Source organism: Bufo gargarizans, chromosome 8 (genome assembly GCF_014858855.1).
Source record: "Bufo gargarizans isolate SCDJY-AF-19 chromosome 8, ASM1485885v1, whole genome shotgun sequence".
NCBI lineage: Eukaryota > Metazoa > Chordata > Amphibia > Anura > Bufonidae > Bufo > Bufo gargarizans.
Window position 1 is genome coordinate 115,684,598 of NC_058087.1, and position 26,620 is coordinate 115,711,217.

Genomic DNA, 26,620 nt, shown 5'->3' on the forward strand with positions numbered 1-26,620 from the left:
AACTGGTGCCATACTGGCCTCCATTACATTCAGGGAATGCAGGTTCTACATGGATGCCGAGCCCACATTATATTATGCCTCTTATGGTGCCAAAATGGCCTCCATTATATTCAGGGGATGCAGGCTCCTCTTGGCATTATTGTACTTTATTTGCTTTCAGAATATGGACACATAAAAAGTTGTCATATTTGGTATTGTCGCATCTGTAACAACCTGCTCTATAAAAATAGCACATGACCTATCCTGTCAGATGAACATTGTAAAAGTAAAAAATAAAAACTGTGCCAAAACTGTGCTATTTTTTGTCATCTTGACTCACACATAATGTAATATAGAGCAACCAAAAATCATATGTACCCTAAAATATTACCAACAAAACTGCCACATTATCCCATAGTTTCCAAAATGGGGTCACATTTTTGGAGTTCCTACTCTAGGGGTGCACTTAAGGGGGTCTTCAAATGTGACATGGCAACTTAAAATTATCCCAGTGAAATCTTCCCTAAAAAACCATATGGCGCTCCTTTCCTTCTGCGCCCTGCCGTGTGCCCGTACAGCAGTTTACGACCACATATGCTGTGTTTCTGTAAACTACAGAATCAGGGTAATAAATATTGAGTTTTGTTTGGCTGTTAACCCTTGCTTTGTTACTGGAAGAATGGATTGAAATGGAAAATCTGCCAAAAGAGTTAAATTCTGAAATGTCATCTACATTTTCCTTTTATTCTTGTGGAACACCTAAAGGGTTAACAAAGTTAGTAAAATCAGTTTTGAATACCTTGAAGGGTGTAGTTTCTAAAATGGGGCGATTTTTGGGGTGGTTTGTATTATGTAAGCGCCACAAAGTGACTTCACACCTGAACTGGTGCTTAAAAATTGAGTTTTGGAAATTTTCTTAAAAAATGTAAGATTTGCTTCTAAACTTCTAAGCCTTCTGATGTCCCAAAAAAAGAAAATATAATTTACAAAATGATCCAAACATGAAGTAGACATATGGGAAATGTGAAGTACTGTTTGAGGAGGTATCACTATCTGTTTTAAAAGAAGAGAAATTGAAATTTAGAAAATTGTGAATATTTCACAATTTTAAGTAAATTTTGTATTTTTTATTAATAAAAATGAAATATTTGGACTCAAATTTACTCCTGTCATGAAGTACAATATGTGATGATAAGTAAAAGCGTTTTAAGGTTATCCCCACATAAAGTGACACATGTCAGATTTGCAAAAAATGGCCTTGTCCTTAAGGTGAAAAATGTCAGGGTCCTGAAGGGGTTAAAGTTTCATCCAGTGTGGTGCCCCGTGAATCCCTCTCTTTAGCATCCTGTTTTCAATTTCAAAAATAGGAGATTTGTAATAGACCACCTTTACATTCTCTGCATCTACTCTAATGTGTCACAGGTTGCCTGTGATTAAGTGTCTTTAGGCTATTGCTATTGATTTCCCTGCGCCAATTTGGATATTGACCCGTGCCTGTTTCTTGACCCGCTACTGCATGCTCCTTGTACCTGATGTGACATCTTGGTTTGACCTTCGGCTTGTGACCTGACCTGTCTTTGTCTACTCCTGTGTACTGACACTACCTCCTGGTTTTTGACCCTTTGGCTTGTATTTGGACTCGTCTTGTTGTTTCTCCCTGTGTAGACTATTCCTCTGTGTTGATACGCCGGCCTTGCCACCCACCCTCTTGACCTTGCCTGGTCTTTTACTGTGTCACTGCTCTGCCCGCTATTCCATCTCTGTCCTCTCTGTCTCTCCACACTTATCGAGGTCAGGGACCGCCGCCCAGTTGCGCTCCGTTACCTAGGACGGGCAAGTGCAAGTAGGTAGGGACAGAGGCGTGGGTGGCAGACAGTGGGTGCACATTCCTTTCTCAACAATCTTTGTTCACACGATCTTCATCATTACATGTCAGCATAAGAAAGGATTATGATTTAAACCAATGGCCTAGGCAAATTGTTATGGAGGTCCAATTTTACCAAACCAATAATTTACATGGAAAACAATTACAGATTAAATTCTAAAACTAAATCAATAAAAACAAATGTACCAAATTGTTCAAAACTACATATTGGGCCTCTTTTCTGAAAACTGTATAACAGTACAAATGTCTTTGTTGCCCATAGCAACCACAGATCAACTTTCATTTCTTAAACTTCTCTGGAAAAATGAAAGCAGAGTTCTCATTGATATGCAGCAAAGACAGTCTTACTATTAGACAGTTTTGAAAATATGGCCCATTATTTATACAAACCGGATTCCAAAAAAGTTGGGACACTATACAAATCGTGAATAAAAACTGAATGCAATGATGTCGAGGTGCCAACTTCTAATAGTTTATTCAGAATAGAACATAAATCACGGAACAAAAGTTTAAACTGAGAAAATGTGCCATTTTAAGGGAAAAATATGTTGAATCAGAATTTCATGGTGTCAACAAATCCCCAAAAAGTTGGGACAAGGCCATTTTCACCACTGTGTGGCATCTCCCCTTCTTCTTACAGCACTCAACAGACGTCTGCGGACCGAGGAGACCAGTTTCTCAAGTTTAGAAATAGGAATGCTCTCCCATGCTTGTCTAATACAGGCCTCTAACTGTTCAATCGTCTTGGGCCTTCTTTGTTGCACCTTCCTCTTTATGATGCGCCAAATGTTCTTTATAGGTGAAAGATCTGGACTACAGACTGGCCATTTCAGTACCCGGATCCTTCTCCTACGCAGCCATGATGTTGTGATTGATGCAGAATGTGGTCTGGCATTATCTTGTTGAAAAATGCAGGGTCTTCCCTGAAAGAGATGATGTCTGGATGGGAGCATATGTTGTTCTAGAACCTGAATATATTTTTCTGCATTGACGGTGCCTTTCCAGACATGCAAGCTGCCCATGCCACACGCACTCATGCAACCCCATACCATCAGAGATGCAGGCTTCTGAGCTGAGCATTGATAACAACTTGGGTTGTCCTTGTCCTCTTTGGTCCGGATGACATGGCATCCCAGATTTCCAAAAAGAACTTTGAATCGTGACTCGTCTAACCACAGAACAGTCTTCCATTTTGCCACACTCCATTTTAAATGATCCCTGGCCCAGTGAAAACGCCTGAGCTTGTGGATCTTGCTTAGAAATGGCTTCTTCTTTGCACTGTAGAGTTTCAGCTGGCAACGGCGGATGGCACGGTGGATTGTGTTCACTGACAATGGTTTCTGGAAGTAGTCCTGAGCCCATTCTGTGATTTCCTTTACAGTAGCATTCCTGTTTGTGGTGCAGTGTCGTTTAAGGGCCCGGAGATCACGGGCATCCAGTATGGTTTTACGGCCTTGACCCTTACGCACAGAGATTGTTCCAGATTCTCTGAATCTTCGGATGATGTTATGCACAGTTGATGGTGATAGATGCAAAGTCTTTGCAATTTTTCACTGGGTAACACCTTTCTGATATTGCTCCACTATCTTTCTGCGCAACATTGTGGGAATTGGTGATCCTCTACCCATCTTGGCTTCTGAGAGACACTGCCACTCTGAGAAGCTCTTTTTATACCCAATCATGTTGCCAATTGACCTAATTAGTGTTAATTGGTCTTCCAGCTCTTCGTTATGCTCAAATTTACTTTTTCCAGCCTCTTATTGCTACTTGTCCCAACTTTTTGGGGATTTGTTGACACTGTGAAGATTTGAATCAACGTATTTTTCATTTAAAATGATTGCATTCAGTTTTTATCCACAATTTGTTTAGTGTCCCAACTTTTTGGGAATCCGGTTTGTATTTACCCTAAAATTAGTCCCCCCAAAAAAGCCACCTTATCCTGTAGTTTCCAAAATGGGGTCACTTTTAGGGAGTTTCTACTCAAAGGGTGCATCAGGGGGGTTGAAACAGGACATGGTGTAAATAAACCGGTCCAAAAAAATCAGCCCCGACTTTCACTCTACGCCCCGCTGTGTGGCCGTACAGTAGTGTACGGCCACATATTGGGTGTTTCTGTAAGCGGCAGAGTCAGGGCAATAAAGATACAGTCTTGTTTGGCTGTTAACCCTTGCTTTGTTAGTGGAAAAAATGGGTTAAAATGGAAAATAAGGCAAAAAAAATTTCTAATTTCATCCCCATTTACCAATAACTCTTGTGCAACACATAAAGGGTTAACGGCGTATGTAAAATCAGTTTTGAATAGGGATGAGCGAACCCGAACTGTATAGTTCGGGTTCGTACCGAATTTTGGGGTGTCCGTGACACGGACCCGAACCCGGACATTTTCGTAAAAGTCTGGGTTCAGTGTTCGTCGCTTTCTTTGCGCTTTTTGAAAGGCTGCAAAGCAACCAATCAACAAGCGTCATACTAATTGCCCCAAGAGGCCGTCACAGCCATGCCTACTATTGGCATGGCTGTGATTGGCCAGTGCAGCATGTGACCCAGCCTCTATTTAAGCTGGAGTCACGTAGCGCCGCACGTCACTCTGCTCTGATCAGTATAGGGAGAGGTTGCAGCTGCGAGATTAGGGAGTGTTAGGGCGAGATTAGGCAGTGATTAACTCCTCCAAAAAACTTCATTCAGAGATCAATCTGCAGCTGTGGATGATTGAACTGCTGCTATTGAATTGCTCACTGTTTTTAGGCTGCCCAGAGCGTTTTTCATTCACTTTTTTCTGGGGTGATCGGCGGCCATTTTGTGTCTTGTGGTGCACCAGCACAAGCTGCCACCAAGTGCATTTAACCCTCAATAGTGTGGTTGTTTTTTTGGCTAAATCCTATATCAGGGTGAAGCTGTCACACCAAGTGCATTTAACCATCAATAGTCTGGTTATTTTTTGGCCATATACTACATCAGGGGCAAGCTGTCATCAAGTGCATTTAACCCTCAATGGTGTGGTTGTTTTTTGGCTAAATCCTACATCAGGGTCAAGCTGTCACACCAAGTGCATTTAACCATCAATAGTCTGGTTATTTTTTGGCCATATACTACATCAGGGGCAAGTTGTCACCAAGTGCATTTAACCCTCAATGGTGTGGTTGTTTTTTGGCTAAATCCTACATCAGGGTCAAGCTGTCACAGCAAGTGCATTTAACCATCAATAGTCTGGTTATTTTTTGGCCATATACTACATCAGTGGCAAGCTGTCACCAAGTCCATTTAACCCTCAATGGTGTGGTTGTTTTTTGGCTAAATCCTACATCAGGGTCAAGCTGTCACACCAAGTGCATTTAACCATCAATAGTCTGGTTATTTTTTGGCCATATACTACATCAGGGGCAAGCTGTCACCAAGTGCATTTAACCCTCAATAGTGTGGTTGGTCAAGCTGTCACACCAAGTGCATTTAACCATCAATAGAGTGGTTATTTTTTGGCCATATCCCAGTCTAATTCTGTCAGTAAACGTATACCTGTCACCCAGCGCCTAAATACTAGGCCTCAAATTTATATCCAGCTAAATCTGTCGTTACTGCTGTGGCTGGTCAAGTTATTTAGTGTCCGTCAAAGCACCGTTTTTGTTCTGGGTTGAAATACAATTCCCAATTTAGCAATTTCCTAATTTAGTGGTTTCTGCTGTATCAGAGCTACTTTAAATCTATCCCTAAAAGGGTATATAAGATTCAAGGTGCACATAGGGTCATTCTGAATAACTTCACACACATGCTACTGTGCATTTCCAAGTCTAATTCTGTCAGTAAACCTATACCTGTCACCCAGCGCCTAAATACTAGGCCTCAAATTTATATCCAGCTAAATCTGTCGTTAATGCTGTGCCTGTATTAGTGTAATACGGTACCTAAATAGATAGCCAGATAGTGTTAGGTGTATGTAAAAAAAGGCCTGAATTTGAATTCAATACATTGGGCCAAATAATATTTTTCTTATTGTGGTGAACGGTAACAATGAGGAAAACATCTAGTAAGGGACGCGGACGCGGACATGGTTGTGGTGGTGTTAGTGGACCCTCTGGTGCTGGGAGAGGATGTGGCCGTTCTGCCACAGCCACATGTCCTAGTGTACCAACTACCTCAGGTCCCAGTAGCCGCCATAATTTACAGTGATATTTGGTGGGGCCCAATGCCGTTACTGAGCAGGTACAGGCATTAGTCAATTGGGTGGCCGACAGTGGATCCAGCACGTTCACATTATCTCCCACCCAGTCTTCTGCAGAAAGCGCACAGATGGCGCCTGAAAACCAAGCCCATCAGTCTGTCACATCACCCCCATGCATACCAGGGAAACTGTCTGAGCCTCAAGTTATGCAGCAGTCTCTTATGCTGTTTGAAGACTCCGCTGGCAGGGTTTCCCAAGGGCATCCACCCAGCCCTTCCCCAGCGGTGGAAGACATAGAATGCACTGACGCACAACCACTTATGTTTCTTGATGATGAGGACATAAGAATACCACCTCAGCATGTCTCTGATGATGACGAAACACAGGTGCCAACTGCTGCGTCTTTCTGCAGTGTGCAGACTGAACAGGAGGTCAGGGATTAAGACTGGGTGGAAGACAATGCAGGGGACGATGAGGTCCTAGACCCCACATGGAATGAAGGTCGTGCCACTGACTTTCACAGTTCGGAGGAAGAGGCAGTGGTGAGACCGAGCCAACAGCGTAGCAAAAGAGGGAGCAGTGGGCAAAAGCAGAACACCCGCCGCCAAGAGACTCCGCCTGCTACTGACTGCCGCCATCTGGGACCGAGCACCCCAAAGGCAGCTTCAAGGAGTTCCCTGGCATGGCACTTCTTCAAACAATGTGCTGACGACAAGACCCGAGTGGTTTGCACGCTGTGCCATCAGAGCCTGAAGCGAGGCATTAACGTTCTGAACCTTAGCACAACCTGCATGACCAGGCACCTGCATGCAAAGCATGAACTGCAGTGGAGTAAACACCTTAAAAACAAGGAAGTCACTCAGGCTCCCCCTGCTACCTCTTCTGCTGCTGCCGCCTCGGCCTCTTCCTCCGCCTCTGGAGGAACGTTGGCACCTGCCGCCCAGAAAACAGGGGATGTACCACCAACACCACCACCTCCGTCACCAAGCATCTCAACCATGTCACACGGCAGCGTTCAGCTCTCCATCTCACAAACATTTGAGAGAAAGCGTAAATTCCCACCTAGCTACCCTCGATCCCTGGCCCTGAATGCCAGCATTTCTAAACTACTGGCCTATGAAATGCTGTCATTTAGGCTGGTGGACACAGACAGCTTCAAACAGCTCATGTCGCTTGCTGTCCCACAGTATGTTGTTCCCAGCCGGCACTACTTCTCCAAGAGAGCCGTGCCTTCCCTGCACAACCAAGTATCCGATAAAATCAAGTGTGCACTGCGCAACGCCATCTGTGGCAAGGTCCACCTAACCACAGATACGTGGACCAGTAAGCACGGCCAGGGACGCTATATCTCCCTAACTGCACACTGGGTAAATGTAGTGGCAGCTGGGCCCCAGGCGGAGAGCTGTTTGGCGCACGTCCTTCCGCCGCCAAGGATCACAGGGCAACATTCTTTGCCTCCTGTTGCCACCTCCTCCTACTCAGCTTCCTCCTCCTCTTCTTCCACCTGCTCATCAAATCAGCCACACACCTTCACCACCAACTTCAGCACAGCCCGGGGTAAACGTCAGCAGGCCATTCTGAAACTCATATGTTTGGGGGACAGGCCCCACACCGCACAGGAGTTGTGGCGGGGTATAGAACAACAGAACGACGAGTGGTTGCTGCCGGTGAGCCTCAAGCCCGGCCTGGTGGTGTGCGATAATGGGCGAAATCTCGTTGCAGCTCTGGGACTAGCCGGTTTGAAACACATCCCTTTCTTGGCGCATGTGCTGAATTTGGTGGTGCAGAAGTTCATTCACAACTACCCCGACATAGACATACAGAGCTGCTGCATAAAGTGCGGGCCGTCTGTTTGCGCTTCCGGCGTACACATCCTGCCGCTGCTCGCCTGTCTGCGCTTCAGCGTAACTTCGGCCTTCCCGCTCACCGCCTCATATGCGACGTGCCCACCAGGTGGAACTCCAACTTGGACATACTGGACAGACTGTGCGAGCAGCAGCAGGCCATAGTGGAGTTTCAGCTGTAGCACGCACGGGTCAGTCGCACTGCGGAACAGCACCACTTCACCACCAATGACTGGGCCTCCAAGCGAGACCTGTGTTCCCTGTTGCGCTGTTTCGAGTACTCCACCAACATGGCCAGTGGTGATGACGCCGTTATCAGCGTTACAATACCACTTCTATGTCTCCTTGAAAAAACACTTAGGGCGATAATGGAAGAGGAGGTGGCCCAGGAGGTGGAGGAGGAGGAGGAAGAGGGGTCATTTTTAGCACTTTCAGGCCAGTCTCTTCGAAGTGACTCAGAGGGAGGTTTTTTGCAACAGCAGAGGCCAGGTACAAATGTGGCCAGCCAGGGCCCACTACTGGAGGACGAGGATGAGGAGGAGGTGGAGGAGGATGAAGATGAAGCATGGTCACAGTGGGGTGGCACCCAACGCAGCTCGGGCCCATCACTGGTGTGTGGCTGGGGGGAAAGGCAGGACGATGACGATACGCCTCCCACAGAGGACAGCTTGTCCTTACCTCTGGGCAGCCTGGCACACATGAGCGACTACATGCTGCAGTGCCTGCGCAACGACAGCAGAGTTGCCCACATTTTAACGTGTGCGGACTACTGGGTTGCCACCCTGCTGGATCCACGCTACAAAGACAATGTGCCCACCTTACTTCCTGCACTGGAGCGTGATAGGAAGATGCGCGAGTACAAGCGCACATTGGTAGACGCGCTACTGAGAGCATTCCCAAATGTCACAGGGGAACAAGTGGAAGCCCAAGGCCAAGGCAGAGGAGGAGCAAGAGGTCGCCAAGGCAGCTGTGTCACGGCCAGCTCCTCTGAGGGCAGGGTTAGCATGGCAGAGATGTGGAAAAGTTTTGTCAACACGCCACAGCTAACTGCACCACCACCTGATACGCAACGTGTTAGCAGGAGGCAACATTTCACTAACATGGTGGAACAGTACGTGTGCACACCCCTCCACGTACTGACTGATGGTTCGGCCCCATTCAACTTCTGGGTCTCTAAATTGTCCACGTGGCCAGAGCTAGCCTTTTATGTCTTGGAGGTGCTGGCCTGCCCGGCGGCCAGCGTTTTGTCTGAATGTGTATTCAGCACGGCAGGAGGCGTCATTACAGACAAACGCAGCCGCCTGTCTACAGCCAATGTGGACAAGCTGACGTTCATAAAAATGAACCAGGCATGGATCCCACAGGACCTGTTTATCCCTTGTGCAGATTAGACATTAACTACCTCCCCTTAACCATATATTATTTTACTCCAGGGCACTTCCTCATTCAATCCTATTTTTATTTTCATTTTACCATTATATTGCGAGGCAACCCAAAGTTGAATGAACCTCTCCTCTGTCTGGGTGCCGGGGCCTAAATATATGCCAATGGACTGTTCCAATGTTGGGTGACGTGAAGCCTGATTCTCTGCTATGACATGCAGACTGATTCTCTGCTGACATGAAGCTAGATTCTCTGTTACGGGACCTCTCTCCTCTGCCTGGGTGCCTGGGCCTAAATATATGCCAATGGACTGTTACAGTGGTGGCTGACGTGAAGCCTGATTCTCTGCTATGACATGCAGACTGATTCTCTGCTGACATGAAACCAGATTCTCTGTTACGGGACCTCTCTCCTCTGCCTGGGTGCTTGGGCCTAAATATATGACAATGGACTGTTACAGTGGTGGCTGACGTGAAGCCTGATTCTCTGCTATGACATGCAGACTGATTCTCTGCTGACATGAAGCCAGATTCTCTGTTACGGGACCTCTCTCCTCTGCCTGGGTGCATGGGCCTAAATATATGACAATGGACTGTTACAGTGGTGGCTGACGTGAAGCCTGATTCTCTGCTATGACATGTAGACTGATTCTCTGCTGACACGAAGCCAGATTCTCTGTTACGGGACCTCTCTCCTCTGCCTGGGCCTAAATATATGACAATGAACTGTTACAGTGGTGGCTGACGTGAAGCCTGATTCTCTGATATGACATGCAGACTGGTTCTCTGCTGACATGAAGCCAGATTCTCTGTTATGGGACCTCTCTCCTCTGCCTGGGTGCCTTGGCCTAAATATATGATAATGGACTGTTACAGTGGTGGCTGACGTGAAGCCTGATTCTCTGCTATGACATGCAGACTGATTCTCTGCTGACATGAAGCCAGATTCTCTGTTACGGGACCTCTCTCCTCTGCCTGGGTGCCTGGGCCTAAATATATGACAATGGACTGTTGCAGTGGTGGCTGACGTGAAGCCTGATTCTCTGCTATGACATGCAGACTGATTCTCTGCTGACATGAAGCCAGATTCTCTGTTACGGGACCTCTCTCCTCTGCCTGGGTGCCTGGGCCTAAATATATGACAATGGACTGTTGCAGTGGTGGCTGACGTGAAGCCTGATTCTCTGCTATGATATGCAGACTGATTCTCTGCTGACATGAAGCCAGATTCTCTGTTACGGGACCTCTCTCCTCTGCCTGGGTGCCTGGGCCTAAATATATGCCCTCCAAAAACCAAACGGCGCACCTTTCACTCTACGCCCCGCTGTGTGGCCGTACAGTAGTTTATGGCCACATATTGGGTGTTTCTGTAAACAGCAGAGTCAGGGCAATAAAGTTACAGTCTTGTTTGGCTGTTAACCCTTGCTTTGTTAGTGGAAAAAATGGGTTAAAATTGAAAATTTGCCAAAAAAATGAAATTCTCAAATTTCATCCCCATTTGCAAATAACTCTTGTGCAACACTTAAAGGGTTAACAACGTATGTAAAATCCGTTTTGAATACCTTGAGGGGTGTAGTTTCTTAGATGGGGTCATTTTTGGGTGGTTTCTATTATGTAAGCCTCGCAAAGTGACTTCAGACCTGAACTGGTCCCTAAAAATAGTTTTTTTGTAAAATTCAGAAAAATGTTAAGATTTGCTTCTAAACTTCTAAGCTTTGTAACATCCCCAAAAAATAAAATATCATTCCCAAAATAATTCACACATGAAGTAGCATATGGGGAATGTAAAGTTATCACAATTTTTGGGGATATTACTATGTATTACAGAAGTAGAGAAACTGAAACTTTGAAATTTGCAAATTATTAAAAAAATTTGGTAAATTAGGTATTATTTTGTGCAAAAAAAAAATGAAATGTTTTACTTCATTTTACCAGTGTCATGAAGTACAATATGTGATGAAAAAACAATCTCAGAACGGCCTGGATAAGTCAAAGCGTTTTAAAGTTATCAGCACTTAAAATGACGGTGGTCAGATTTGCAAAAAATGGCCTGGTCCTTAAGATGAAATAAGGCTGTGTCCCTATGGGGTTAAAGGTTTTATTGGACTGTCAGAAATGCAGCACAGGCCGCAAATGTACTATCTAGCACTAAAAGGGTGTTTTTTTCAAACAACAATATAACAGCAGTATTTAACGGTTTTAGTGGACTGTTAGAAATTCAGCGCAGGCCGCAAATGTACTATCTTACACAAAAAGTGTGCTTTTTTCAACCCACAATGTAACAGCAGTATTTATCGGTTTTAGTGGCCTGTCAGAAGTGCAGCACAGGCCCTAAATGTGCTATCTAGCACAAAAAGTTATTTTTTTTTAACCGACAATATAACAGCAGTATTTAACGGGATTAGTGAACTGTCAGAAATGTAGCGCAGGCCGCAAATGTACTATCTATCACAAAAAGGGTGTGTTTTTTTAAAACAACAATATAACAGCAGTGTTTAACGTTTTTAGTGGACTGTTAGAAATGCAGCGCAGGCTGCATATGTACAATCTAGCGCAAAAAGTGTGCTTTTATTCAACCAACAATGTAACAGCAGTATTTCACGGTTTTATTGGACTGTCATAAATGCAGCGTAGGCCCCAAATGTACTATCTAGCACAAAAAGTGATTATTTTTTCAACCGACAATGTAATCAATCTCTTCCACTTCTGGGGCAGGGCTATGTGGATGGCCCTGGGAAACCCTGGTAGCAGAGTCATCAAAAAGCAGAAGAGACTGCTGCATGACTTGGCTGATTTGCAGTGGGGTGAGGAGAAAGACTGATGGCCATGGGCAGCAGGTGCCAACTCTGATCTTTCAGCAGGGGACTGGCTAGGAGACAATGTGAAGGAACTGAAGGCACTTTCAACCACCCAATCTACTATCGCCTGTATTTGTTCTTGCCTCACCATTCGTAGAGCCGCATTCGGCCTTACCAAATAACGCTGAAGGTTCTGTCGCCTACTCGCACCTGAGGAAGGTGTTTCACTTGGGCGTGTAGCTGGCACAGATCGACCACGTCCTCTCCCTGCAACTAGAGCTCTACCAACACCAGCAGCACCATGACCAGGGCCACGTCCATTGTTTGACGCTCTCCTCATTCTTTGCTTTCACCGACCAACTTAACAGATGGTTTATGTCAGTGCGACAATGTAACCGCCAATAGTCAACAATTAAGTTCACTGACAGTAAGTCTGTGACAGTGTTATCAAGAGAAAACATTTCTTGAGGTCACACAACAGTGTGACAGGTGTATTTAATACAATTACTTCACGGTCACAAAAAATTTGAATTTGTCAACCAACAATGTAACAGCAGTATTGACTGGTTTTATTGGACTTTCAGAAATGTAGTGCAGACTGCAAATGTAATATCTAGCACAAAAAGTGAGGTTTTATTTAACCAACAATGCAGCAGCTGCATTTAACGGTTTTAGTGGACTGTCAGAAATGCAGTGCAGGGTGCAAATGTACAATCTAGCACAAAAAGTGTGCTTTTTTTTAACCAACAATGTAACAGCCGCATTTACCGGTTTCATTGGACTGTCCAAAATGCATCGCAGGCCTGAAATGTACTATCTAGCACAAAAAGTGAGTTTTTTTCAACCGACAATGTAACAGCAGTATTTAACGGTTTTAGTGGACTGTCAGAAATGCAGCGCAGGCCAAACAATTTACTTTACAGCACAAACAATGGGAATTTGTCAGCCGACAATGTAACAGCATTATTTACTGTTTATATTTGACGGTCAGATATGCAGTGTTAGAAAGAGAAACAAAATCGCTTTAGGTCACACAAATCTGTGACAGACTAATGTAATTGAATTATTACTTCACATACCTTTCCCTAATCCAGTAACATATATATGTATATATGTATATATATACACACACACACGTAAATCTAAAAAAAATTTAATATTGTGCAAAGTTCATTTATTTCAGTAATGCAACTTAAAAGGTGAAACTAAAATATGAGATATACTCATTACATGCAATGCGAGATATTTCAAGTCTTTATTTGTTATAATTTGGATAATCATGGCTTACAGCTTATGAAACCCCAATGTCTCAATTTTGAGGTACCCTTTACTCAGGGGGTATGAATTAATTAGCTGACTAGAGTGTGACACTTTGAGCCTAGAATATTGAACCTTTTCACAAAATTCGAATTTTAAGCTGCATTAATGAAATTCCTTTTAATTTGCATTGCCGAAATAAATGGACTTTTGCACAATATTCACATTTTTCGAGTTTCACCTGTATATATCACAGAGCTGGTAAGGGATTGCAGAGCCTCCTGTAGAACAAGCGCTGGACGCAATCACTACAGCCAGTGTCGGACTGGGGTGCTTAGGCCCCACCAATGGAAATTATTTTGGGGGCCCACCATAGAGCTGGAGATATTACTTGTTCATTTTTCAGTCTCACGCACATGAATGTATGCATTTTAGCACACAATACATTATGCTCAACAGAACAGTATTGTGCACTGCACTACGGGTATATCAAATTATTTCTCATTAAGTAACTCATTTAGTTTATAATTGTGTCTGTTATTTACAGTCAGTAGTTTGAACAACATTCCATGTCCTAGATGAACCACCCAGTTCCCCAGCCAGCCTAAACAATATCCAAAGCAAAGGAAATATTTCCTGGCATATTCAAAAGGATCAGTTTATTGAAGCAATCGCAGTAGCCTGCTCACATCTCACCAAGCACAGCGCAGTACATTGTATAGTGGCTGTTCTTGGTACCATGCTCAGCCCCATTCACTTCTACAGGGAGTGCAGAATTATTAGGCAAATGAGTATTTTGACCACATCATCCTCTTTATGCATGTTGTCTTACTCCAAGCTGTATAGGTTCGAAAGCCTACTACCAATTAAGCATATTAGGTGATGTGCATCTCTGTAATGAGAAGGGGTGTGGTCTAATGACATCAACACCCTATATCAGGTGTGCATAATTATTAGGCAACTTCCTTTCCTTTGGCAAAATGGGTCTAAAGAAGGACTTGACAGGCTCAGAAAAGTCAAAAATAGTGAGATATCTTGCAGAGGGATGCAGCACTCTTAAAATTGCAAAGCTTCTGAAGCGTGATCATCGAACAATCAAGCGTTTCATTCAAAATAGTCAACAGGGTCGCAAGAAGCGTGTGGAAAAACCAAGGCGCAAAATAACTGCCCATGAACTGAGAAAAGTCAGGCGTGCAGCTGCCAAGATGCCACTTGCCACCAGTTTGGCCATATTTCAGAGCTGCAACATCACTGGAGTGCCCAAAAGCACAAGGTGTGCAATACTCAGAGACATGGCCAAGGTAAGAAAGGCTGAAAGACGACCACCACTGAACAAGACACACAAGCTGAAACGTCAAGACTGGGCCAAGAAATATCTCAAGACTGATTTTTCTAAGGTTTTATGGACTGATGAAATGAGAGTGAGTCTTGATGGGCCAGATGGATGGGCCCGTGGCTGGATTGGTAAAGGGCAGAGAGCTCCAGTCTGACTCAGACGCCAGCAAGGTGGAGGTGGAGTACTGGTTTGGGCTGGTATCATCAATGATGAGCTTGTGGGGCCTTTTCGGGTTGAGGATGGAGTCAAGCTCAACTCCCAGTCCTACTGCCAGTTTCTGGAAGACACCTTCTTCAAGCAGTGGTACAGGAAGAAGTCTGCATCCTTCAAGAAAATCATGATTTTCATGCAGGACAATGCTCCATCACACGCGTCCAAGTACTCCACAGCGTGGCTGGCAAGAAAGGGTATAAAAGAAGAAAATCTAATGACATGGCCTCCTTGTTCACCTGATCTGAACCCCATTGAGAACCTGTGGTCCATCATCAAATGTGAGATTTACAAGGAGGGAAAACAGTACACCTCTCTGAACAGTGTCTGGGAGGCTGTGGTTGCTGCTGCACGCATTGTTGATGGTGAACAAAACACTGATAGAATCCACGGATGGCAGGCTTTTGAGTGTCCTTGCAAAGAAAGCTGGCTATATTGGTCACTGATTTGTTTTTGTTTTGTTTTTGAATGTCAGAAATGCATATTTGTGAATGTTGAGATGCTATTTTGGTTTCACAGGTAAAAATAAATAATTGAAATGGGTATATATTTGTTTTTTGTTAAGTTGCCTAATAATTATGCACAGTAATAGTCACCTGCACACACAGATATCCCCCTAAAATAGCTAAAACTAAAAACAAACTAAAAACTACTTCCAAAAATATTCAGCTTTGATATTAATGAGTTTTTTGGGTTCATTGAGAACATGGTTGTTGTTCAATAATAAAATTAATCCTCAAAAATACAACTTGTCTAATAATTCTGCACTCCCTGTATGGGGCTGCTCCTAGGCCACTTGATCAATGAACATGAAGCCTAGAAAAAGCAATGAGAAGGGCACAGTGCTCACAGGAGCACCGGCGCCTTCTCAAACAGCTGATTGGCAGTGGTCCCGGGTTTCAGACCCCCACGGTCAGATACTGATGACCTATACACAGGATTGGTCATCAGTTATAATATCTCATAAAAAAAACGTAACATTTACGGTACATTGCGAGTTGGATATTTAAAGATGGCACCCACTCGCAAGCGCAGCAGGTGCTATAGCCGCTAAGTGCTTGCTGTTTTAAACAGCAGACACCGAGGGTTAATGTATGCAATTCACAATAGCGTCAGTCACACACTTTTAACTCCTCAGGTGCCATGGTCAAATGTAACTACAACATCTGGAAGCTCAACAACCTAGTGGGATCGGGGTACCCAGATGTTGCTTGGTTCTTCTGAAATGATCCAAGGATGCAGCAGCTATGTTCCAAAGAAGACCCTGCCTGAAACTCTGATAGACTCCATTGCTAATGAATTTGAGTCTATCTCAGAAGCAATCTATTAATTTCTTGTTCAAGTTCCCTAGGGGAATTATTAAAAAGTGTAAAAAAATAATTAAAGAAAATTAAATAAAAAGTGAGCAAACAGTCGTACACACACCAACATGGTATCAATAAAAACTATATTGTCCGGCAAAAAATGAGCTCTAACACAGCTCCATAGACATAAAAACAAAAAGGTTATTGATGCCAACATGGTAATGCAAAGAAAAAAATAGTTTTTGTAGCTATTTTTTTCAGTATTAAATCTAAGCGTATGTGGTATGGATGTAATCATGCTGACCCAGAGAATGAAAGTAACAAGTCAGTTTTACCGCGTAGAAATTGGTGTGTAAACAAAACTCATAAAACTGTAGCCATCTAATATTTTTTTCCCATTTCCCACTACATTGTATGCAACCGTAAATGGTGCCGTTAAAAAGTACAACTTATCCTGCAAAAAACAAGCTGTGATACAGCTATGGGAGGGCTGGGAGTAAAATAAAAACAATTAAAAAATTGAAAATGGCCCTGTCCTGAAGGGGTTAAACCTCGCAACTGTCCCAAGAACAGACATGTCCACTTTTGATGCAGTGTCCTTTCATGGCTTAGCTCCATTCAATGCAGTGTATATAGCAGCAATAGCCACAGCAGTTTCTATCATGGTATACAGCAGTGTTTCCCAACCAGTGTGCCTCCAGCTGTTGCAAAACTACAACTCCCAGCATGCTCGCACAGCCAAAGGCTGTCCAGGCATGCTGGGAGTTGTAGTTTTGCAACAGCTGGAGGCACACTGGTTGGGAAACACTGGTATACAGGTCCTTCAAAAAAATTAGCATATTGGGATAAAGTTCATTATTTTCTGTAATGTACTGATTAAAATATATGAAAGTCTGAATCAACTAATTAACTCTAAACACCTGCAAAAGATTCCTGAGGCTTTTAAAAACTCCCAGCCTGGTTCATTACTCAAAACCGCAATCATGGGTAAGACTGCCGACCTGACTGCTGTCCAGAAGGCCATCATTGACACCCTCAAGCAAGAGGGTAAGACACAGAAAGAAATTTCTGAACGAATAGGCTGTTCCCAGAGTGCTGTATCAAGGCACCTCAGTGGGAAGTCTGTGGGAAGGAAAAAATGTGTGAGAAAACGCTGCACAACGAGAAGAGGTGACGGGACCCTGAGGAAGATTGTGGAGAAGGACCGATTCCAGACCTTGGGGGACCTGCGGAAGCAGTGGACTGAGTCTGGAGTAGAAACGTCCAGAGCCACCGTGTACAGGCGTGTGCAGGAAATTGGCTACAGGTGCCGCATTCCCCAGGTCAAGCCACTTTTGAACCAGAAACGGCGGCAGAAGCGCCTGACCTGGGCTACAGAGAAGCAGCACTGGACTGTTGCTCAGTTGTCCAAAGTACTTTTTTCGGATGAAAGCAAATTTTGCATGTCATTCGGAAATCATGGTGCCAGAGTCTGGAGGAAGACTGGGGAGAGGGAAATGCCAAAATGCCTGAAGTCCAGTGTCAAGTACCCACAGTCATTGATGGTCTGGGGTGCCATGTCAGCTGCTGGTGTTGGTCCACTGTGTTTTATCAAGGGCAGGGTCAATGCAGCTAGCTATCAGGAGATTTTGGAGCACTTCATGCTTCCATCTGCTGAAAAACTTTATGGAGATGAAGATTTCCTTTTCAGCACGACCTGGCACCTGCTCATAGTGCCAAAACCACTGGTAAATGGTTTACTGACCATGGTATTACTGTGCTCAATTGGCCTGCCAACTCTCCTGACCTGAACCCCATAGAGAATCTGTGGGATATTGGGAAGAGAAAGTTGAGAGACGCAAGACCCAACACTCTGGATGAGCTTAAGGCCGCTATCGAAGCATCCTGGGCCTCCATAACACCTCAGCAGTGCCACAGGCTGATTACCTCCATGCCACGCCGCATTGAAGCAGTCATTTCTGCAAAAGGATTCCCGACCAAGTATTGAGTGCATAACTGAACCTAATTATTTGAAGGTTGACTTTTTTTGTATTAAAAACACTTTTCTTTTATTGGTCGGATGAAATATGCTATTTTTTTTAGATAGGAAATTTGGGTTTTCATGAGCTGTATGCCAAAATCATCAATATTAAAACAATAAAAGGCTTGAACTACTTCAGTTGTGTGTAATGAATCAAACATTAGACTTTCATATATTTTAATCAGTACATTACAGAAAATAATGAACTTTATCATAATATGCTAATTTTTTTAGAAGGACCTGTACATGGTGTGAATAAGCCTAGGAGTATGGCATTTTGCAGTGAGGAAAACTACAACTCTCAGCAGGTCCTGAAGGTCTGCATCTGACAGGGCATGCTGGGAGTTGTAATTTTCAGAGAGGGGAACACTAAAAACATGAGCATTTTTATTTATTTTTTATCAGTAAATACCTTTTCTTTCATTACTTTAGTGACTGGCCTGGTTGGACACACTTTTATAGCTTTATTTGAAAAAGAGTCTCCTGCTGAACTCCCGCCCTCTGCTCAGCCTCTGGAACATGGGCGGGCAGCAGGAGAGCTCTCTCTCTCACTGTGCAGTGACAGCTGGATGATTAATGCACGTAGTGAGAGCAGAGGTCAGAAGGCGGGGCCCACAGTTCAGTAAGATCGGCTCATCAGCACTGTGCTAGCTATACAAGAGGACAAGCAGCTGGATGACAGTCCAGATCATCTGGCTGCTTGATACATACACACTGTGCCTATGGTAAATGCTGCACTGTTTATTACTAGTATGACTATGACTAGTATAAGCAGACAGGCAAGAGGCCGACTGAGGATTTCGCCAGCTCCCCGGTGGGCCAGTCCGAGCATGGCTACAGCTGTTCTCTGTAAGCACTCCTTGTAAGGCTACTTTCACACCTGCGTTTAGGTGCGGATACGTCTGGTATCTGCACAGATGAATCCGCACCTATAATGGAAACACTGGTATTCGTTCAGAACGGATCCGTCCGCATTACTCTGTCAAAAAAAAGTCTAAGTGTAAGTCAAACGGATCCGTCCTGACTTACATTGAAAGTCAATGGGGGACGGATCCGTTTACAATTGCACCATATTGTGTCAATGTAAACAGATCCTTCCCTTTGACTTACATTGTAAGTCATGACGAATCCGTTTGGCTCTGCATCGCCAGGCGGACACCAAAACGCTGCAAGCAGCGTTTTGGTGTCCGTCTCCAGAGCGGAATGGAGGTGGAACGGAGCCAAACTGATGCATTCTGAACAGATCCTTATCCATTCAGAATGCATTGGGGCTAAACTGATCCGTTTTGGGCCGCTTATGAGAGCCTTGAAACGGATCTCACAGGCGAACCCAGAAACGACAGTTGGAAAGTAGCCTTAGACTGTAAACTAATAAAACAAGCACGATGTATAGATGAAATGTTTAAATGCTTATTACTACAAAGGAACCTTATACTATGGACGATATACAATGTATGATGGACTTAATTATGCAGAACACACCTCTGTTGCTCCCCTCCCCTTCCTGGCTAGCCCGCCAAAAGTGTTTTTAAATTTCCTTGTGTTTGTCACTCTGTTATTGTCCTGATGAGGGGGAAGCTCCGTCCCAGAAATGCATTGACCGTTCATTATATTTTAAAAAAAATAAAGAAGAACATTTAAAGAACACTGCTTATCCATTCACATTGCTGGCAACATCGACCAGTGGGTTCTAATCCTTTTTACATTATCTATCTAGGATAATTAGAATACATTAGGACCAATAAAAAAAATGCTTTGGCTGACTGAAAAATATGTACAGTATATGCACACAATACTTGGTCAGGGCTCCTTTTGCATGAATTAATGCATCAATGCAGCATCGCATGGAGGTGTGATAAGCCTGTGGCGCTGCTGAGGTGTCATGGAAAGGTTGTTTTCATAGCAGCCTTCAGCTCATAGATTTAGGTCCGGAGAGTTGGCTGGCCAATCAAGCACAATGATACAGTGGTTATTAAAACAGGTATTGGTACTTTTGGCAGTGTGGGTAGGTGCCAAGTCCTGCTGGAAAATGAAATTAGCATATTCATAAAGTTTGTCAGCAGAGAGAATCAAGAGGAGTGACATGGCTCCTCAAACCATCACAGACTGTGGACATTTCACACTGGACCTCAATCAACTTGGATTGTGTGCCTCTTCACTCTTCCTCCAGATTCTGGAACCTTGATTTACAAATGAAATGCAAAATTTACTTTTATCTGAAAACAGGACTTTGGACCACTGAGCAACAGTCCAGTCCTTATTTCTCCTTAGCCCAGGTAAGATGCTTCTGACATCTGTGGATCATGAGTTGCTTGACACAAGGATGGTGACAGTTGTAGCACATGCCCTGGATACGTCTGTGTGTGGTGGCTCTTGAAGCACTGAATCTCACCAAAATTCTTAGAAGAAACTGCTTCAAGCCTAGACCAGTAAACTCCCAAAATTCTAAATGCAAATGGACTGATCCCCTGAATGGGACAAAAGGGAATAAAACTTAACATTTAATCATAGATGCTTCTGAATAAGTGGCACAAAAAAGGGCAATCACAAAACACATAAATAGACAAGCCCGGGTGGGCCAAAAACAAGAGCACGGAAAAGAAGACCAGTGTAGAAGAGGAACGTTCTCACCCAAGATGAACTTGATGGATGGATGGATAGGTCTTTTCAGACGGTGCCAGGGCAAGAAAACATCATGGAAATCTTCCAATTCTTTGAGATGGTGATCACTGGAAACCATGCATAGAAGATGATTGTACAATAGATTGCTGGGTATTAAGCAAGGTCAGGATCATAGTCCCTAGTATATCCCTGAGGGGAGGGAAGGGGCTAGTAGACCCTGCCTACCTATACGGAGTACTTGCCCTGCAAGGAGCGACCCCGTCCGGATACCTATCCCTGGTGGGGGCCGGTATCCCTAGTGTACCCTAAAGAAATCCCGACTTGTCACGTTTCAGTTGAAAAAACTCATCAGGGGAAATAAAAATTACAGGGTAACAGGCAAAGGAACACCTGTAAATATAGCAATACTGGTAGCCAAATGGGCTAAAAATTGTTGCACTTAAAGCCAGACAGGCTACAGTTGTGAGCTGGGTCGTTAAGGTCAAGGTGGCTCAAAAGCGACAAAAATTGACAAGTGGGACCAGTTTTGTCGCTGTTGAGCCACCTTGGCCTTAACGACGCAGCTCATAGCCTGTAGCCTGTCTGGCTTTAAGTGCAACAATTTTTAGCCCACTTGGCTACCAGTATTGCTATATTTACAGGCGTTCCTTTGCCTGTTACCCTGTAATTCGTAATTTTTATTTCCCCTGATGAGTTTTTTCAACTGAAACGTGACACACCGGGATTTCTTTAGGGTACACTAGGGATACCGGCCCCCACCAGGGATAAGTATCCGGACGGGGTCGATCCTTGCGGGGCAAGTACTCCGTATAGGTAGGCAGGGTCTACTAGCCCCTTCCCTCCCCTCAGGGATATACTAGGGACTCTGATCCTGACATTGCTTACTACCCAGCAATCTATTGTACAAAAATCTTCTATGCATCGTTTCCAGTGATCACCATCTCAAAGAATTGGAAGATTCCCATGATGTTTTCTTGCCCTGGCACCGTCTGAAAAGACCTATCCATCCATCCATCAAGTTCATCTTGGGTGAGAACGTTCCTCTTCTACACTGGTCTTCTTTTCCGTGCTCTTGTTTTTGGCCCACCCGGGCTTGTCTATTTATGTGTTTTGTGATTGTCCTTTTTTGTGCCACTTATTCAGAAGCATCTATGATTAAATGTTAAGTTTTATTCCCTTTGGTCCCACTCAGGGGATCAGTCCATTTGCATTTTTAATTTTAGGAGTTTACTGGTCTAGGCTTGAAGCTAGACCTTTGTGCACAGTTTCTTCTTAGTGTACTACGTTTGCCAGAGCATGGCTGGTTTCCTGACAACTGGCTTTAGTGCAGACAATTGGCTGGTGGAGGCTCAGGAAGTTTTCTCTGATAAAGAGTTTTCACAAAAGATATACACTCCTTCCTTTAACGCAGCCTTTAAGGATTTGGCGGATGTATATAGAGACCAGATTCTCTCGTGGTGGGAGACACAGAGCCTAGAGAGCTATCTGAAACATCATCCTACACGGACTTTGCATCTCGCTTCTGCCCGTGGCGAGATTCAGGAGCCCTGGCTTCCTAAGCAAGTGGGAACAGGAGGCCACCAATAGCTCTCTACGTTTTATGCGTCTCCTTCTAGCCGAGGAGAAGAATAAACTTGAAATCATAAACAAAAAAGTTACTGAAAGCATTGAAGCTGCCCTGACCTTCTCACATGAGGCGGAGTTTTCTACCAAGGAGAAGCAACTCAAAAATTACCTTGACAAATACCAATATCATCTAAAAGAATGGAAACACCGCCAATTTGTGAGAGATCTGGCAGACTTCAAGGAGAATAGGATTTATTCCTCTATAGATCACAGAGGTGAAACCGGGGGCGCACAGACTGATCTATCCTCAACCGAAACAGAATTTTCAGATTCGGATAGTACATTGAAAGGCAGTAGACAATCCTCCCGGGTAGGGAATCGCAGGGGGCGTCAAAGAGGAGGTTCACGTGGAAGGGACCGTCGTTTTTTAGGGGGGACTTCCTATCAAGGGCAATCTAACCCTCCGCCCCCAAATTACCCATTACGCAACCGGTCCTCCAACTGGGTCTCTCATTTGTGCCAACCCCTAATTTTAACAGATTTGATACCATTAAAGATCTCAATCTGTTTGCTCGACAAGTTACGCTGGCATAAATTCTTCAAGTTGCAAGAAAGGAAACAGTGCCGTGAATTAGGTATCCCCCCCCCCCCCCGAGATCTTGTCGGACGTACGCTTGCTCTTTGATCTCGACAGGGAGCCAGCACAACACGACGGGCTGGGTCCTTTCGCCAACCTGAAAGTAAAAAGCAACAAAATGCCACCAGTATCTGCCGATCCATCTTGATATGTTTTTAGACCTAGTTTCACATCAGGTTGAGGAACTTAGACCTTCACATTGCTCTAATATTGACCGAGCCCAGGCCACCGTGATCTCTGACCTCAAGAATGACCGTTCCATTGTAATTAAACCCTCAGACAAGGGGGGCAACACGGTGGTCATGGATCAAAGTCAGTATAGAGCAATGTGCGCATCCCTCTTGTGTGATCCCTCTACTTATGAGGTGTTACCTCGTGATCCATCAAACGAGTTTAGGTCAGAACTAAAAAAACATCCTAGAGGAGGCCAAATTGGCACATATCATCTCTGATGAAGAGTTCAAGTTTCTGTTTCCCCCGTGCCCTGCATGGCAACTTTTTATTGCCTCCCTAAACTTCACAAGGGAATCAACCCGCTCAAGGGATGCCCTATAGTCTCAGGGGTAGGTAATCTTTGCCAAAATGCGGGCATATACGTAGACAAAATTCTGGCCCCATTTGTGACCACCCTTCCCTCCTACACCTGCAACACGACAGACCTCCTGAAGTGGTTGGAGGGGATCTATACAGAGGCAAACAGCTTACTTGCCAGTATAGACATGGAGGCACTGTACTCTAGTATCCCCCACTCCTTGGGACTTAAGGCTGTGGAACATTTTCTGAGAAGCCGAGGTCGTCAGTATCACGCCCACAGTCTCTTCATCCTCCGTCTGTTGGAGTTCACGCTTACCCATAATGTGTTCTCCTTCAGTGGGAGGGTCTACCACCAGCTCAGGGGCACTGCGATGGGGAGTCCCTGTGCCCCGTCGTACGCTAACCTGTTCCTGGGCTGGTGGGAGGAGACCCTGGTATTTACGGACGCTGGATCCGCTCTCATGGATCCCATGGGACTGTAGCCGCGATACATCGACAACATTTTCATCATCTGGAATGGTGATGATGTCTTGTTTTGCTCCCTGGTGAAGGCCCTGAGAGTCCCAGGCTATGAGCTGTGCGCTACGATTGGCCAGCGCTGCAGCAAGGGACAACCCTAATACAAAAACTCCGCCCAGTACAAAAGAAGGAGCTGCAGACACCGGAGCCTATACCAGGCGAACGGAGCGGCGCCCAGACATACTAGTAAGTGCAGGGGGCGCCGCTCTGCCCACTGATATAGTTAGTTTTTAGTTTTTAAAATAGGGAAAGGTCCTCTTTAAATGGGAGAGCCATCATCCGCTCCCACTTAAGAAAGGTATCCCAAAGGGTCAGTACCTCCGTCTTAGGAGAAATTGCTTGTCTAAAAAAGAGTATATCAAACAGGCCGCTGACCTGCGACTGAGATTCATTCAGCGAGGATACCCTGACAAGGTGTTTCGACAAACCTTTAGAGCAGCACTGCAGGTAGACCGCACAAATCTTTTAATTCCTAAGTCTAACCAGGCACAGACAGAGAATCTCATTCGCCTGGTCAGTACTTTTGATCATGCAGCACCTGAGGTTCACAACATCATACACAACAACTGGGGTGTACTTCTGATGGACCCAGATCTCAGAGAGGTTTTGGGGCAACACCCCAATATTACCTACCGCAGAGGACGTAATCTCTGCAATAGATTGGTCTCGAGTGAGTTCATACCGCCTGTACCCTCTGGTTCTGCATGGTTACAGTCTAACATCAAAGGCTGTTACAGGTGCATTGCCTGCAGCCACCTGCAAACTGGTAAGACTTTCCGCAGTAATAACACTGGGAAGGTCTATACCATTAACCATTTCATCAATTGTAGGACCCGCGGGGTGATCTACCGCCTCGCCTGTGAATGCGGCAAAGAATATGTCGGTAAAACCATCCGCGAGTTTCGCAGGCGGGTGGGCGAACACCTTAAAGGGAACCTGTCAACGGGATTTTGTGTATAGAGCTGAGGACATGGGTTGCAAGATCACCCCTAGCACATCCGCAATACCCAGCTCCCATAGCTCTGTGTGCTTTTATTGTGTCAAAAAAATCGATTTGATACATATGCAAATTACCCTGAGATGAGTCCTGTATGTGAGATGAGTCAGGGACAGGACTCATCTCAGGTTAATTTGCATATGTATCAAATCGATTTTTTGACACAATAAAAGCACACAGAGCTAAAGGGACTGGGTATTGAGGATGAGCTAGCGGCCATCTAGCAACCCATGTCCTCAGCTCTATACACAAAATCCCGGTGACAGGTTCCCTTTAACGACATAGCCAAGGGCAAGGATACACCAGTAGCCAACCACATCCAGAATCATCATAATGGCAATGCCCATGTGTCCGTCATGGGCATTGACAGAGTTTTCCCTTCACGTCGGGGAGAAAGACTGGGATAGGGCAATCCTGCAGCGTGAAACCCGCTGGATCTATTATTTAAAATCCATGACTCCAATGGGCCTCAATGAAGAGCTTAATTATAGCTGTTTCTTGTGATCACATGATCACAGCTGTGCCCCTCCTTTCTTTGGATTATGGTTCTTGCCCTCCCCCTTTTTGTCCATTTACCCTTCACCCTTTGTCTACTTCTTCTCTGAGCCCCACCATCAGTCTTATTGTCCCTGTAACTGGGACTGTTTGTCTGTGTTATCTAAGCACATATATAGCTCTGTGAGCTCAGCAATTCCTTTTTGCTGTACAATTGGGACCGCTGACATGCTGGTCTCCTCTGCAGCTGTTGTTTCCCTGTGACACTGGTCACAGCGTCCCAGTTGCTAGGTAACCCACCCGCCCCAGGTTGTTCTATTATTGGTCCCTCCCTCGATCCTGCGTGTCACGCAGCGGCGGTGGCGGGCGTTGCGTTCCACGTCCCTCCGCCCCTGACGCTTAGCACACCTCCATCTCTGCAGCTCCCTGGGCCTGACCTGGGATGCACGCGCTGCCGAACGCTGCGTTCCATGGCATGCAGGACCGCCGATCACGCGTTCAAGCTTACCCGGCCCCACGTGACCTCGGAGGGTGCACCCTGGCTGATGGCGCGCTGTGTTTTCCTTGAAAAGCGGTGCTTAGAAGGTAAGCAGTTGCTGACAGCCCCATACTTCATACTCTACGTTTTGGGCCCCACAGAGACCATACTGCGCATTTGTACAGCGCCCTATTGTGCGACAGCAGCCCACTGGCATGCCAGCACTTGAGGTCTTACTGTGAAGACAAGTATATTGTCAGGTCCCACTGGCCTGGCCACTGTACTTTGAGCTTTAACTGGTCCCACTGGTCCATTTTTTGTCGCTTTTGAGCCACCTTGGCCTTAATGACCCAGCTCATAGCCTGTAGCCTGTCTAGCTTTAAGTGCAACAATTTTAGCCCACTTGGCTACCAGTATTGCTATATTCACAGGCGTTTCTTTGCCTGTTACCCTGTAATTTTTATTTCCCCTGATGAGTTTTTTCAACTGAAACGTGACACATCAGGATTTCTTTAGGGTACACTAGGGATACCGGCCCCCACCAGGGATAGGTATCCAGACGGGGTCGCTCCTTGTGGGGCAAGTTCTCCGTATAGGTAGACAG

General features: G+C 45.0%; 1 protein-coding gene across 1 annotated transcript in view; it reads right to left on the bottom strand.

Moving 5' to 3' along the window:
* SLC29A4 (solute carrier family 29 member 4) overlaps positions 1–26,620 on the bottom strand; it is an 889,038-nt gene that overhangs the window by 55,929 nt on the left and 806,489 nt on the right. The gene's annotated exons all lie outside the window — the stretch shown is intronic.